Source organism: Aulonocara stuartgranti, assembly GCF_965226115.1.
Source record: "Aulonocara stuartgranti genome assembly, chromosome: 11".
In the NCBI taxonomy this organism is placed as follows: Eukaryota; Metazoa; Chordata; class Actinopteri; order Cichliformes; family Cichlidae; genus Aulonocara; species Aulonocara stuartgranti.
The window spans coordinates 2647509-2663998 of NC_138947.1; positions in this window are offsets into that span (position 1 = coordinate 2647509).

Sequence of the window (16490 nt, forward strand, 5' to 3'; positions counted from 1 at the left end):
TGATGATGTACTGTCGCTGTTGCCAGAAGATGAAAGGAATGTGGACCAGATGCTCTGGTTCAATCCAAAAAAGGAGCAGTTCAGTGCATTTATGACCGAAGTTGAGAAATGGATCATCGTAACAAGACATCAGCATCAAGACGACGTGAGCCCAGATGACAGCGTGTCAGTGACTGCTAGACCAACTGCAAAGAAATCAGGTACCAGCGTTGGAAGAAGCTCAGTCAGTAGCCGCTCATCAAGATCGTCCAGAGCTTCTTCGGTATCATCTGTACGGCAGAAAGAAGAAGCAGAGCGCGCTGCTCTGCTCGCACGAGCCGCATCCTTGAAACAGAGACAAGCCTTGGACATTGAAGAATGTAAGTTAAAGGCAAGAAGAGAACAGCTTGAGATCGAGACAGCTATTGCTGCTTCTACAGCCAAAATAAAAGTGTTAGAGGACTGTGATTATGACAGCTGTAAAAATGATGTGGAACAGTGTGAATCGGCTGTTAAGCACTTCAGCTTCCAAGAGCCAAAGGTACAAGGTGAACATGATGGGCATTCAAAGGTAAACAGTCACAGTGTAAAACAAGAAGATGACTTGCACCAAACTGATGCCAGTGTTATTCCAATGAATCTATGTGAAGTCATGTTGAAACAAAATGATATCACTGAGATGTTAGTCAAACAACATAGACTGTCACATTTGCCTCAAAGAGACATTCCCATTTTTAGTGGTGATCCACTTGAGTTCATACCATTTACAAGAGCCTTTGACCATACAATTCATGATAAAACTGACAGTGACAGGTTATATTACCTTGAACAGTTCACCAGAGGTGAGCCCAGAGATTTGGTAAGAAGTTGTCAGCACATGAATCCTCAACAAGGCTACAGTGAGGCAAGGAAGTTGCTGTTTTGTCATTATGGTAATGAACTAAGAATTGCAACTGCCTACATGAACAGAGCATTCAATTGGCCACAAATCAAAACAGATGATGCAAAGGCTCTTCATAGCTATTCACTGTTTCTCACTGGTTGTAACAATGCAATGCAAGACATCAGTCAACTGCAAGAGATGGAGATTCCCACGAACCTCAGAGTTATAGTCTCCAAACTGCCATATAAAATGAGAGAAATGTGGAGAGTCTCTGCCTTTGACATTCAAGAAACAAGTGGAAGGAGAGCAAAGTTCTCAGATCTGGTTAGATTCATAAACAGACAAGCAAAAATAGTTGCAGATCCTTTGTATGGTGACATTAAGGATGCTGAAGACAAAGCAAAGTCATCTGCAAATCTGAGAATGACTAGGTCAAAGTCAAGTCAAAGTCAGCTTTATTGTCAATTCTGCCACATGTACAGGACATACAGAGAATAGAAACTACGTTACTCTCAATCCCTAGATAAAATAGCAAATGAACATTTAAATATTAGAGTGATTAAAAATGCAAGTAAAAATTTAAATAAATAAATACAATACAATTTTACATATAACAAGAAAGCTATACAATATACAATATAATGAGTAAATGACATTGAGTGCAAACCAGGCAGAGTAGTGCAAATGGGCAAATAGTGCAAATGGAGATTTGGTAATGTACGGTAAGAGATAGTGTAACAACAAAGTCTTATGAGGTAATGGCAGTCCAATGCTCCACAAAGTGACTGGTAACTGGTGCAGGCCAGTGAGTGAGTCAGAGTGTGTGTGTGTGTGTGTGTGTGTGTGTGTGTGTGTGTGTGTGTGTGTGTGTGAGACAGAGTTCAGTAGGACCGTGGAGGGGAGAGGGGGCAGAATCGGGAGGGAGTTAAGCTTCCTGACAGCCTGGTGGATGAAGCTGTCCTTCAGTCTGCTGGTCCTGGCCTGGAGACTCCGCAGTCTCCTCCCCGACGGCAGCAGCTTGAAGAAGCTTTGCATTGGGTGCGTGGGATCAGCCGCTATGCAAAGGGCTTTTTTAGTGAGACGGGTGCTGTAAATGTCCTGGAGGGAGGGGAGAGAGACACCAATGATCCTCTCTGCAGCTCTCACTATGCTGCTCTCACTATGCTGCTGGTCATCCAGGCAAAGGGGAAGCACATTTGCTACAAGTGTAACACAAGCTGCAAATGAAAGGTCACCTGAAATTAATAAAAGCGCTTCTTGTCACACTAGCAATGCCTTCCAGAAACCATGCATATACTGTGAAAAACTCCATACACTGGCAGAATGTCAAAAGGTCAGAAACCAGCCTTACAAAGAAAGACTGGAGTTCCTTAAAGCAAAGGGTCTGTGCTTTGCATGTCTGACACAAGGTCATCTGAGTAAGGACTGTAAGAAAAGATCATTGTGTGAGTACTGCTCTAAGAGACATCCAAGTATGCTTCATTGGACAAAGGAGGAGGACAGTAAGGCAGACGATTGCATCCAGAGAAATGTCTCAGACATTCCCACAACAAGTGATGAAACACACACTCCAGGCAGAATTTGCGGAGTCACAGGGGCCGGAAAAGGCATTCATGTGTTATCGATCGTTCCTGTGTGGGTTAAGTTGAAGAAAGGCAATAAGTTGATTGAGACTTATGCATTCATGGACAATGGGAGCCAAGCCACGTTTTGTTCAGAAAAACTGATGAGACAACTGGGTGTAGAAGGTAAGAAGACAAAATTCATGCTTTGCACAATGGGACAAGAAAAGATGATGACAAGTTACCATCTGTCAGGATTAGAAGTGTGTGGTTTAAATGAGAACACCTATATAGATCTTCCTGACATTTACACTCATGCAGACATTCCAGTGTCTAGAGAGAACATCCCTACACAGGATGACTTAAAAAGGTGGCCACATTTTCGGCAAATCAAGTTCCCACATTCAGATGCAGACATTGGACTTTTGATAGGATGTGATGTGCACAAGGCTATGGAACCATGGGAGATTATTCATAGTAAAGATAACGGTCCATATGCTGTTCGAACAGTCCTGGGTTGGGTTATCAATGGCCCTCTCAAGAGAGATTCCTGCTCTACTCCTTCTGACAGAGAGCTGAGTGTTTCAGTAAATCGCATCTCTATCACTAATGTTGAGAATCTTTTGATGCAACAGCTCAACTATGATTTTCCAGAGAAAGCTTCTGAGGAAAAACGGGAAATGTCACGAGAAGACATCATGTTTATGGATTCTGTCAATGGCACAGCTGAAAGGATTAATGGTCATTATAGCATAGGTCTTCCTTTGAGAAACAATCAGCTCTCTGTCAGAAGGAGTAGAGCAGGAATCTCTCTTGAGAGGGCCATTTTTTATTTTATTTTATTTTTTTTTGTTGATGAGTGAGCATAGGGGTGGGATTTAATAAGTTTTCTTCGTCCCACTCCTTTTTCAGGCAAGTTTTGTTTTTTGTTTTGTGTATTTTATGTTCAATATAGGTATTTGTTGTGCCTGAAAATGAATAAATAAATGAAAAATGAATGAAATGAAAACAAAGCTGTCAAAATGCCAAACAACCGCAGTGCAGTAATGCAGAGGGCAGAGAATCTGAAAAGAAAACTAATCAGATACACAGAGTTTCATAAGGAGTATCAGAGCTTCATGTCTGACTTGCTGAATAAAGGCTATGCAGTTCAGGTACAAAACATAAAGACTACCCCTGAAAATGAGAGAGTTTGGTACATACCACACCATGGGGTGTACCACCCTCAGAAAAGAAAACTCCGTGTAGTTTTTGACTGTGCAGCATCCTTTCAAGGGAAATCACTGAACGAAGAACTCTTGCAAGGGCCAAACCTAACGAACACACTGATTGGAGTACTAACAAGGTTTAGGTGGGATCACATTGCCTTGATGTCAGACATAGAAGCTATGTATCACCAGGTGCGAGTACCTCCAGAGGACAGTGATCTTTTGCGTTTTCTCTGGTGGCCAAACGGGAACTTGAATGAACCTCTGCAAGAATACAAAATGATGGTGCACTTGTTTGGGGCAACATCCTCCCCAAGCTGTGCAAACTATGCACTAAAAAAGGCAGCAGAAGATGCTAAAGAAAAAATGCCACTAGCAGCAGTTAATGCTGTTCTGAACAATTTTTATGTAGATGATTGTCTTCTGTCAGTTTCAGATGAAACAGAGGCATGTACTATGGTCAGGGACCTGTCTGCATTGTGTGAGAGTGGAGGATTTCACTTAACAAAGTGGATGAGCAACAGCAGAGCTGTCCTTGCTTCCATTCCTGAAAAGGAAAGAGCAAAGGAGATGAAAGATTTGGATTTGAGACATGATGCACTACCAGATGAAAGAGTCCTAGGAGTGAACTGGTGCACAGAGACAGATGTATTCAAGATCAGGATAACTGAAAAACCTGTGCCAACGACTAGGCGAGGCATCCTCTCATTTGTAAGTGCAATATATGACCCATTGGGCTTTTTGTCTCCTGTCATTCTGACAGCAAAAATCATCCTGCGAGAGCTATGTGGCAGGAAGATTTCATGGGATGAGGAAATCCCAGCTGAACTGGCTCAAAGGTCACAAGTTTGGCATTCAGAGCTTTCAAAACTTCATGGCTTCACCGTCAACAGGTGTTTGAAACCTGCTGGATTTGGAGTGGTCATATCTACACAATTGCACCGCTTCGCTGATGCCAGTGAGAGAGGTTACGGAGTCGTTACTTACCTCCTTATCACAAACCAGAAAAGAGAAACTCACTGCTCATTCATTATGGGCAAGTCCAGAGTGTCTCCTCTGAAGCAGATAACAATTCCACGTCTCGAGTTGACAGCAGCTGCAGTTGCTGTAAAAATGGACAAGCTCATGAGAAAGGAGCTGCAAATGCCACGAGAAGAATCTGTGTTTTGGTCTGACAGTAGCACTGTTTTAAAGTACATTTGCAGCGAGAACATCAGATTTAAGACATTTGTAGCAAACAGAGTGTCACTTATTAGAGACAACACAAAACCAAGTCAGTGGATGTATGTAAACTCTGAATTAAACCCTGCTGACCACGCTTCAAGAGGAATGAACACAGAGACATTCATGAAGTGTTCAAACTGGATTGCTGGGCCAGAGTTTTTGACAAAAGATAAGAAAAACTGGCCAATTCCACCGGACATTAAAGAAATACCAAAAAATGATGTCGAAGTCAAAGAGGTAATGAGTGTAGATGTTACAAAATTACCTGAAAATCCAGTGAACAAACTGCTCTCTCACTATTCAGACTGGTACCGTCTAAAAAAGGCAGTTTCCTGGATACTTACGTTCAAGCAGCTGCTTGGCAGGTTAAGTGCGCATCGGAGGCTTCTCATGTCACAAGCAAGTGGCTGTGACAGCAGCAAAAGGAAATCTGAAAAGGTTGCAGGTCAAATGCAGCAGTTCAAAACATGTATTAAGGGATCTTCACTTACTACTGCAGATGTTGCAAAGGGAGAAACTGAGATTGTTAAGTTTTGTCAAAATCAAAGCTTCGCAGAAGAAATTGCAAGTCTTCAAAGGGGTGACAAGCTTAAAAGGAGCAGTCACATTGTGAAGCTGGATCCTTTTGTCCAGGATGGAGTTTTAAGGGTTGGCGGTAGGTTGCATGAGTCTGCACTACCAACCGATGTTAAGCATCAGGTGATTCTCCCTAAAGGTCATCATGTTTCTACTTTGATTCTGAGACACATTCACCAAGAAACAGGCCATGGAGGAAGGAATTACATATTATCCAGGCTGAGAGAAAGATTCTGGATTCCACAGGCAGATTCAGCAATAAGAAAGATCCTGTCAAAGTGTGTAACATGTAGAAGGACATCTGCGAAACCTGGTGAACAAAGAATGGCAAACTTGCCACAAGATCGCCTGATTCCTGACAAACCTCCATTCACGAATGTGGGCGTAGACTATTTTGGACCTTTTGAGGTCAAGCATGGGCGCAGCAGAGTTAAGCGATATGGTGTATTGTTTACATGTCTTGCTGTTAGAGCAATACACATAGAAGTTGCCCACTCACTTGAGACTGATTCTTGCATAAATGCATTCAGGAGGTTTATTGCAAGACGAGGTCAAGTTTCTGTCATGAGATCAGACAATGGCACTAACCTTGTGGGTGCAGAAAGGGAAATGCGTGAAGCAATCAAGGGATGGAATCATTCAAAAATCTCAGAAATGCTCGTGCAAAAGGGCATCACCTGGATATTTAACCCCCCAGCAGGGTCATATTTTGGAGGAATCTGGGAGAGACAAATTCGCTCAGTTAGAAAAATTCTTAACCAGATCCTAAAGCAGCAACCTCTGGATGATGAATGCTTGCGGACATTGCTATGTGAAGTTGAAGCAATTGTCAACGGCAGGCCAATACCGTAGCAGTGTTGAGTAAAATGACAATATTGTCATTAGCTCTGAATATAGCAAATGTAGTTATCACCGCGACTACTAGCACAGAATAGGAATAAAGACTGAGTAACTTTAACATAAAATATACCTCATATTGACAGAGATAATTATTTTTTTCAAGCAGTTAAAGCAGTTTTTGCATCTAGTATGATTAACTAAAGTATGTGCACATTATTTTTTAAGGCTTATTGCTGGAAACATGCTCTGATATAGTTTCTTTTTATGCAGAAATTCTGAGGAAGTAATATTTAGTGTTATTAAAAAAACCAAACAACAGCAACTTGACCATGCAAATTATCTTACTTATTTAGCCATGTGTTCCATTTTTTCAGCACACATATGACAACTTAGAATCTGTCAAAGTCCTTGTAACCACTTTTATAGATGAGAAAGAAATTTGTAAAAAAAAGAAAATTCTTATTGTCAGCAGTGCCACAGACATCATAGGTCAAAGCCAAGCTCAGCACATGGGCTGTGTGCTTGATAGTTGCTAAAGTATAACACTGATTTCATGGAATATATTGATGTTGACAGTGAGGTAGACGTGAGGCTATCGTCCTGTCAGCTGGAGGGCCACCGATGGAAACCTCTCTTGGGGAGACAAAATCAGGTACACTTTGCATTTCTCCAGTTTCCTAAGACATGAAATGTGTTTTAACAGTTATTAACTATTAGTCAGGATCAGATTTATTCACCAAGTAGCAACTAGAAGAAAATCAATTTATTTATTATTCAGAATTTATTTTATTCATTGAGTTATAATCACGGTAGTTAAGAAACCGCCTTCTTCTGCTGCAGCTTTTTGAGTAAACTCATGCTTTTATGCTCTGTGGAAATTTGCTGTCATGACTTTGAAGATTATTGCAGAGAGGTAAAGTCTCTGGTGTTGCCTTTACACAGTCTACCATTACCACAGAAGAACAAATTCAACCCCTGAAGTCACTCAGGAAAGCCCCACAGATTCTTAAGGAGTATGAAACCTGTCGGTGCCATCGAGGAGGCTCCTTGTGAAGACTTGCATTGGGGATTTGGTGGAGAGGTGTGGTTAGTAAGTATCGCACTTTACTGTACTTTGTTAAAATTTTGCAATGAATGTTTTCCTTTAAAAATGTTGAAGTGCACAGAAGTAAAAAAGTTTACCTTTGTTTTCCAGTTACCCTCTTAGTGCAGAGAAGCTAACTGTAGCGAAAAGCATCATCACCACTTTTCCATCCCTGAGTGGCAGGACAGGGGGAAGGATTTGTAAGTAAATTTAGCATTTTAGTAATTTAAATTCCACTACATACTGTAAATTGCACTTGTTCCCACTTACTGTGTATCGTTTAACCTTTATCTAATTATTTATTAGAGCTTTATTTCTCAGTTAAAATTGCTCAGCTGTTACCCATATACCTCTGTCCTTTCTAACTAAGGAGCATTATTATACACATATATATACATATACACATACAGGCACACACAGATACAAACATCCATTCCCACCCTCATGCTCTCATATGCACTTACTCCACACTCAACCAACGTGGAGACAGACATAAAGAGACGTTGTACACACGATCACACTCCCCAAGCGTACTCTACAAACCGGGTCTAGGTGCCCCCGCCCCTGGAGGGGGGAACTGCACCCAGACCCAGGTGGTGTTTCCCTTTTCCCTGCGGTGGGGGGAGGCAGACCGCCCCGACTCCGCAGCAGCAGGAAGGCTCCACACTCCAGACCGCAGTCGGACGGCCAACTCCTCCTCCTAGTCCTAGCCCCCCCGCTCCAGCAGGTCGCAGAGAACGGGGGTGAGAGAAGACTCCAAACCTCCCTCCACCCGCTCATTGTAGTGTTGATGCATATGTGTTCTAAGGTGCAATTAAAACCCAGGAGGGCATGGAGCTACCTGCCAGAGAGCAGCAGGTAAGCGCATGGTCCCTCCTGCTAGCCCTCAATGTCTATGTGTATTTAAAATTGAGAGGTGGGCAACGATGCCAGGGGTGGGGTGTACACCCTGATGGTACTTTGGACTCCGTGTATCGTGCCCACCCCCAAGATCCTATATGTATGTGTAATGAGAGTGTGAGTAATGTGAATGTCTAAGTTGTGGGATAAAATTGAGGCAGAGGCAGCCAGAAGGGGACAGAGGGGGGGGTAGCCTCCTCTGCACCCTGGTGACATACCCCTACTCCAAGGCCCTGCATGTGTGGGTGGTTGTGGTGGAGCGGGAAGAGGGAGGCAGCTGGAGATGGGGAGGGAAGGAAGGGAGGGGCAGGTGACCCCTCCCTGGGGCCAGCTCCCCCGCTGACCCCAGTAGGCACCCCCATACTCCGCGACCCGCCAGGGAAAGGGGGCCCAGGCCCATCCAGACCGGGCCCAGTGCAGCAGCGCCGCCCGGCCCCACAGAGCCCGGGACAGTCCACCCAACCCCACCACAGAGAAAACTGCACCCACCCCACCATCCACTCATCTTCCAGACTACATAAGACAATAAACACCCAGGCTGAGATCTTCCTCCACCTCTCCTGTATCTCCCCCTCCTGCAGAGGCAGCTCCTGAGGAGAGGAAAGCTAATCATCTACTTCTTCTTAAAGGGCAGCCAGTACTGCCACCTGGATTGTTTCAAAGAGAGGACTTGTATGCAAAAAAAAAAAAGGTGGAGACAGGTGCAGTACCTGTCAGACATTTTTTGGAAGCGTTGGACCAAAGAGTATTTGCCGCTTCTACAAGAAAGACAGAAGTGGTTAGTGACTAGGAGAAATCTGAGACCAGGAGATGTTGTTCTCATAGTTGATGACAGTGCACCAAGAAGTTCCTGGTTAATGGGAAAGGTTGAGAGGACAGTTCCAGACTCACATGGACTTGTCAGACGTGTGTTTGTCAAAACCAAAACTAGCGTTTTGGAGAGGCCTATCGACAAGTTATGTTTGTTGCTTGAAATGGAGGCAACAGTTTGAATCTAAGCCTCATGTGTAACAGATATATGTTTAACACATATGACTTATGTTTCATATAATGTTTGGTTACGCCAGTTAGATTATGAGTGTTGATATTAAATGACGCTTTATTGTGTTAATATGTAATTGTTATGCCTTAGCAGTAACAATTAGAGGCCGGAATGTTAGCGCCATTTATAGTCATTACATGTTTTATTTTGAAAGGCCTAAAAAGGATATGGTGCTTTGTTGTGAAAGGTTGTAAAAAAATAAAGCAAGCGAATGGCGGAGCGACACGATGGTTTTACCGTCGTTGTTGCACAAACCGACGCGTAAAACAGCCTCTGTCCATCCAGACTCTTATTTTAGATATAAGAGAAATAGAGAACTCCAAGAAGAAACAAAGATAGCCACTACACTACCAATATCTACCAGAACATAACATGATTACATTACAAAGGTATAGATGCCTTTTCTTTGTGGGGGTTTTATTTTACACTTACATTTTTGTAAAAACTGTTCTATGTGTTGCATTTGCTCCTCAGTGGCTCCTTTAATTGATCCATTTTACAGGAAAAACTATGGATATTTGAAAGTTTTATATTAAAAAATGTAAATGTTATATATGTTAAAAATGAATCAGCGATGTCATCAGCCATGTTTTTATCCAAACACGTTTCATCCCAAAACGTAACATATGTGACAAATCGTCGCTATGTTGCTCGTTCCCAGGCGTGAGAGCGGGTTGAAATTGATAAATGTAAGGTGATGGTTAATGCTAGGGTTAGGGCCGCGAAGAGAATAAAAAGGGGAGTGCTTCAATTAAGAATCCTGAGCGTTCATAAGGACGCAGAGGGGTACCTTTCGCATTACTATGAATCATCTGGGGCCGTGAAGCTGTGAATGAGTTTTATCCATAAATCATCCAAAGCCTCATTAATCTCTTTTTCAATGTCATCATCTTATTGTAACTTGAAACATAGTGACAACGATTTACTGTCCTTAAAAAAAATAAACCAAAATTAAACTCATGTTTTTCTTGTTCATTTTGATGATTAATTAAAACGTTTTATAATTTAATCTTTGAAATAAAATCTTCATTTTTATCAAATGATTTATTCAAATAATAATGCAGTGTACATTATGGAGGGACGGGGGAGGCAGAAAATCAGAATATTCATTCAAAAATATGATGGTAAAACACAGAACAATTTCTGCACAAGATTTTAAATGATGTTTTGCATTTGTTGTCCACATATGCGGACATCCCATTGTAACCGAGGACAAGGGATGAGTAAACGGGGCAAAGAAATAAATCGATCATTTATTTATTACATGAGTTAGACATACTAATTCCCAGTCACTTCCAGACAGGACTTACAACACATCCTGCTGATATCCCAGCTGCACATGAGACTTACCACACAAACTGTGCGAAAATAACAACACTTTTTAGGTCCGCCACTCTTGGGCGCATGCGCACGCAGCGACCGGCAGTGAGAGAGAGCTTGGCATCCTAAGTTTTTAAGTTTTTATTATTTCTTTTCGGTTTTATTTGTTGGCATGTGTTTTGGTTGAAAGAAGTGACAGTTTCTTACAAAGTGACACACGCTCCACAACAGTGAGAACGTCATGGATTCTTTCTTCTTCATTTTTGTTGGATTTCTATTGTGCTGGCTTGTTTCCAATGAGGTGGGCGAGGCCCTGAGTCAGCTGAGGATTGTTTACTCCCGCGACGAACTGTTACAACTTAACTTACCGTATGATGGTAAGGACCTCACCTCATGTATACCGGATTTTATACATAAAGACTCTAACAGAACGAGTGAGAAGAGGAAGAGGAAAAGAGGGAGACGTGGAGGTGTTAAATTGCGTATGAGGAGACAACAGGTCAGTCGGTTTCCCCTGCCGTCTGTTATCCTTGGAAATGTTCAGTCTCTTAGGAACAAACTGGATGAACTCCAGGGAAACGTCAGGTTCCAGAAAGACTTCAAGCACAGCTGTGTAACAGGGAAATCTCAAGGAGGGGGGAGTATGCTTGTATGTGAACAAACGTTACTGTAGCGCTGTGACTGTTAGAGAATGTATTTGTACACCAGATGTTGAACTTTTATCTGTGTCACTACGCCCTTTTTATCTCCCTCGTGAGTTTCCACAACTTTTTATAACCGTAGTTTACATTCACCCGAAGGCTCACCCCGCCTCCACTTGCAGCATCATTTCAGACGTAGTGCAGAAGCTGCAGGCGCTTTCTCCTGATGCACCAAACTTTATAATGGGGGATTTTAACCATGTCTCCCTTAAATCAACTTTGGGCAATCTGTATCAATATGTATCCTGTCCTACCAGACGGGATAAAATGTTGGACCTCTGTTACGGATCGGTGAAGAATGCTTATAAATCCCTCCCGCTTCCTCCTCTGGGATCTTCTGCCCATCTATAAAACTGTCTTAAAACGAGAGAAGACAAAGACTAAGGATGTTGACATATGGTCAGAAGAATCTGTGCTTACCTTGCAGGAATGTTTTAAGTGTACAGATTGGGAAGTTTTTATTCAGTCTTGTGGAGATGATCTCGACGCTTTGGTGGATGTTACTAGCTCTTATGCAGTATTTTGTAAAGACATGATTATACCCCGTAAGCGTGTTAAGATTTACGCTAACAATAAGCCATGGGTCACTAAAAGTGTCAAATCCTGTTTAAGGAAAAAGAGACAGGCCTTTGAAGAGGGGGCTGTTACCGATTTTCAGACAGCCACCAAGGAACTGAAAATCGAGATTTTGAAAGCAAAACAGAGCTACAAAAACCTTCTTGAAAGCAAATTTGCTGCAAAAAATTTGGGGTCTGCCTGGACTTGTATGAAAACCATAGCAGGGTTTCAAAATCCCCAGAGCAGCAGTCAGGTCATTTTAGATGGTTTTAATTCAGACAGAGATTTTGCAAATGCTTTGAACATGTTTTATGCTCGTTTTAGTTCTTCTGATTTTAGCGAGGATATTTTGGAACTGAAACAGAAACTGAGAGATACTCAGCACTTTATTATTGAACTCAGCGATGTTAAAAAGGCCTTTCATACAGTCAGTGTGAACAAGAGCCAGGGTCCTGATAATATTAGTGCCGCCTAATTAAATCTTGTGCTGATGAACTCAGTCCTATATTTCAGGTTATTTTTAACAAATCCTTGCAAACACAACATGTGCCCTCTCTTTGCAAAGAAGCAGTCGTGGTTCCTGTCCCTAAATCTAGTCGTCCAAAAATTCTAAACGACTTCAGGCCTGTTGCCTCACTTCAGTTGTCATGAAAGTCTTTGAAAAAAATCATCAGAAATGTGATTATGAAAGAGACTGAAGGTCAGCTGGATCCAATGCAGTTTGCATACAGGCCCAACAGAGGAGTGGAGGACGCACTTTTGACTTTACTAAATCTAATTCTTAAACATGTAGAGAGTAAAGGGACTTTTGCAAGACTTCTTTTCATTGATTTTTCTTCGGCTTTTAATACAACACAGCCCCATATTTTAATTAAAAGACTTTTAGAACAGTTTGAAATCAGGAAAAACCTGGTGGGCTGGATTTTAGATTTTCTAACAGACAGGTCACAAAGAGTGAGAATAAATGGGGTTCTGTCTGACCCAGTGTTCTCCTCCACAGGTTCTCCTCAAGGGTGCGTCCTATCGCCCTTATTATTCACTCTCTATACAAATATGTGTCAGGGCAGACATGAAAACAGGGTCATTATTAAATATGCAGATGACTCTGTTATTGTCAGCCTACTGAAAGAGGGTGAAACTAACCACGGTCCAGTCATTGATGACTTTGTTCAGTGGTGTGAGGAGTCTCATCTCCAGCTGAACATATCTAAAACAAAAGACATGGTTGTTGATTTTAGGAAACAACAAAATGGGGACGGAGTCACTTTAATTAAAGGTCAGAAAATAGAGCAAGTACAATCATATAAATATCTTGGGACCATAATAAATGAAAAACTGAACTTTGATCAAAATTGCAAATCAGTTTGTAAAAAGGGTCACCAGCACCTTTATTGCCTTAGGAAACTTGTTCATTTCCACATTGACCAAAAAATTTTAACTTTGTTTTATCGTTCTTTTATTGAGTCTGTTTTATCCTTTTGTTTGGTGGCATGGTTTGGTCAGACCTCTGTCACAGAGAAAAACTCTCTAAATCAGATAGTGAGATGGTCCAGTCGTCTGATAGGTGAGCCACAGTCTTGTTTAGCCTCCCTGTACTCTAAGCAGGTACAGAGGATGGCTTTATCAATCCTTAAAAATGGTTCCCATCCTCTATGGGGTGAATTTCAGCTTCTTCCCTCAGGACGGAGGTTTCTATTTCCGAGATGCAGGACAAAGCGTTATAAAAATAGCTTTGTCCCCGTTGCTGTCACTGAATTAAATAAGAACTGTTTTTGATTCGAAATATTAAAATTACTATATATGTGCCACAGTGAGGTTTATATCTTTACTAGGTATGTGTGTTTTTAAAGGGATGTCAAATGCTGTCATTTTTCTGTAAAGCAAATTTACCTTGCCTTTAGGTATAAATAAAGTTACCTTACTGAAACCCGTCACACCCCGCTTAGCGACACTGCAATCGTGGCACACACTGCAAACAATTCGGGTCTCAGCGCAGCTGGGAATCAGTGCTATGCATGGCCTGCGATTGGGAGATGAAGGGAAGTGGCACAAACAATTAAACAAAAAAAACAAAAACAAAAGGGAGGTTAGTCCGCCCTTACACAACTTACTCTCAATCAATAACCGCCTTTACAGCTGGACGGACTAACCAAAACAAAATTACAAATCAATCAAAAGAACGAAAAAAGGACAGCAGAGACAGCACAGCTGAAAAACAAACATCAATTAAAATATTACCCAATAAAATATCAATTTTATAAAACCATTCAAAATCATGAAGCTAAAACAAACTCAATATACCTACAATATTGATCAGTTTCCCTGCGCGCAGTCGATCTAGGGCTTGATCAATTCTATTAAAATTCGTGGTCACACTAAAAAAGTCCAATGACACATTAAAAATAGGCACATGCAAAAGCAAACGATCCAAACAAAAATGGCAAAAGTCTCTTACCGACAGTATACCCACTCACACCTGAGTGAATTAATTGCCTCTGGTTTTTTCCACAGAGGAGCGCTGACTTCACCCCACACACCCACTACCTTTTCACAGTTCTTCAGCCAATCACCTGGCAGAGAGGAACAAACTGCCAGGTGACACTTGTTACAACCCTCCCCTTCAAAGGGCATCGGCGACCCGACGATGAGCTGAAAAGAGAGCACACTTAAAATTTTGCTCATTTTATAATGGATTGTGGCAATTTAAATGGGTTTGAGTGCTGTCCAGCAGTCTTCCTCATTGACCTACGAGACCCTTGCGCCAAGCTGGCAACATCTTCCTCCCCAGGTTCTAGAGTGCAACGATGACCCAAAAGATACTCCCTAAACTTTTCAGTGACGGCCCACTTGAGAGCTACAAGCTCAAGCTTCATGGAACTATAATTCCTCATATTCCGCTCTGTAGGCTTTAAGGTCCGACTGGCAAAAGCTATTGGCCGCAACTTACCCTCATACTCCTGGGAAAGCCCTAGCTGCTCTTTCATGCTGATTTCCATCAGAATTGGGTAATGTCGGGCAATATGTCCAATTTGCTCACACCTAAAACAAATGGGTTTATCATTTACCGTCCTTCTACGTCGAGAAGTGTGATTGCTAGAAGCAGCCACCTCCTGTGGGTTTAATGCCTTAATGACCAACTCTAATTGTGTCTGTTGGGCTTTAAAAAGGAACACCAACTCAGCATATTCTGATGTTCTAGAATCTACACTTTCACAAGAAGCTTGCATATCTGCAGAGACTGAAACAGACTGATTATATCTAGACCTAAAAGGCTGATTCTCATACTGTGCTATCCACCTGGTCGCTTCGGCTCTCGCCTCACGAATCGTCCACTGTGGGTTGGCATTAATCAAATCTCTCAGCCTGATCCTCAGTGTCAGATCTCTAACACCATCACAAAATTGATCACGCAGATCTTTTGAAGCTTTTCTTGCGGCTTCCTCATCCGTTTTAATAATCTGGTCCATTAACGCCATCAGAGAATGAGAAAAGTCAATTAAGGACTCGCCTTCTAATTGTTTACGATTGAACAATCTGCGTTGCAAAGAAATGTGGGAATCTAAGCAGCTGTACATTTCTTTCAGTGTAGCAAAAATTTCTCAACATTTTCTTTCTGTTCCTTTGGCAAAAACTTTATCTCAGTGCGTGCAGTACCCTCTAAATGGTTAAAAATAATTTGAGCTTGCTCTTTTTCTGTTCTGCCTCTCGTGCGCACAAAGTCTCTCATTTGCTCAATCCACTCATCTAGAGTCAGTGAGCCCATATTGTCCAACTTCCCTGTAAATGTTGGCAACTTTCTATCCTGTTGTACATATACCACAGGATTGGGTCTCACAGTCTCTGATTCACTTCCTGTAGCTCCTGTTGATGTAGAGTGCCTCTCTGTACCCACAGATGCCGTTTTCAAGTCTAAGTTCATTCTCCAACTCCTGTATACATTGGGCCATTGTTTGTTGCTCGCTTCCCTCCATGATGGCGATCGAGACCTGGCTGCTCCTTTGCTCCAATCTTACAAACCTGTCCCTGCTGTCCTTACAAAATAACAAAACAAAATGGCCACTCCCTTGAATCCTGTTCGTAACAACGCCAAAATGTAACTGAGGACAAGGGATGAGTAAACGGGGCAAAGAAATAAATTGATCATTTATTTATTACATGAGTTAGACATACTAATTCCCAGTCACTTCCAGACAGGACTTACAACACATCCTGCTGATATCCCAGCTGCACATGAGACTTACCACACAAACTGTGCGAAAATAACAACACTGAAACCCGTCACACCCCGCTTAGCGACACTGCAATCGTGGCACACACTGCAAACAATTCGGGTCTCAGCGCAGCTGGGAATCAGTGCTATGCATGGCCTGCGATTGGGAGATGAAGGGAAGTGGCACAAACAATTAAACAAAAAAATCAAAAGTGAGGTCACACTAAAAAAGTCCAATGACACATTAAAAATAGGCACATGCAATAGCAAACGATCCAAACAAAAATGGCAAAAGTCTCTTACCGACAGTATACCCACTCACACCCGAGTGAAATAATTGCCTCTGGGGTTTTTCCACAGAAGAGCGCTGACTTCACCCCACACACCCACTACCTTTTCACAG